Genomic DNA, 978 nt, shown 5'->3' with positions numbered 1-978 from the left:
AACAGCGGTAGCAGCGGTAGCAGCGGTAGCAGCAGCGGTTTGGTCTCGACTCTCCTCCAGACGACTGAAACGCTCAACGGCGGCGGCGGACGCGGTCTGGAGTCGCTTGTAGTCATGGGTGAGCTACCGGAACTCACCCGACTAGTAATGCACGGGCCGTCCAGGCCCTCGCTCACCCGGTTCCGCTGTCCGTCTAACGACTGCTCGGCAACCTTCGTGTACACCATGCTGACCGCGCACGCCGCCACCCTGGAGGAGGTTGCCACGGGCACAGATTTCCGCTTCGAGGAGACGGTGACGGCGGAACTGTTGGCTGCCTTACCGAGACTCCGCAGTCTGCGGTGTGTAAGCCTGATAGGGGGCTTAGAGGCCGTGGCAGCGTGCACGACACTTAGAGAAGTAAGCATTGATGCGTTCGGAGACGCAGACAAACTCGAGAGTGCTGCTAAGTTCCTCCGCCGAGCCGGCCAACTTCGCCGTGTCCACCTGGAGAACTATGGGGATGACGAGTCCCTCGCGGTGCTGGTCGAGGCCCTGGCTGGGCAGTCCCACCTGGAGAGGTTGGCCCTTTATGAGTACGACGACTCGCGCTCGGTGCTGCGCGTGCTGCCCTCGCTGCCCGCCTTGCGCCACCTTGACCTGGTCACCGACGACGCCGACGAGCTGCTCAAGCTCATCACCCCCGCCACGGCCCCGGCCCTGACCCTGCTGGAGCTGGCGGTTAGGAGTGGACATTGCCCCCACGACTGGATGCACGGGGCCGCGGTCAAGGCGACGCTCGCGGAGAATCCCCTCCTTCATATCCAGCTCTGGTTCAATAACAGTGGTGACCGGTGCGGGAGCGGGCCGCCCTGCCCGGTCGGCTGCCACCAAGAAGTGGATTGGGGTGAGGAGAGGAAGATCGGCCTCTACTCGCACGACCCGGACAAGTGTCCCTCCCCGGAGGACCACACTGACGACGTCGACTGGCAGAGAGGC

Source organism: Frankliniella occidentalis, unplaced genomic scaffold, assembly GCF_000697945.3.
Source record: "Frankliniella occidentalis isolate FOCC.00 unplaced genomic scaffold, Focc_3.1 Scaffold2983, whole genome shotgun sequence".
NCBI lineage: Eukaryota > Metazoa > Arthropoda > Insecta > Thysanoptera > Thripidae > Frankliniella > Frankliniella occidentalis.
Note: the sequence above shows the minus strand (reverse complement) of the source record.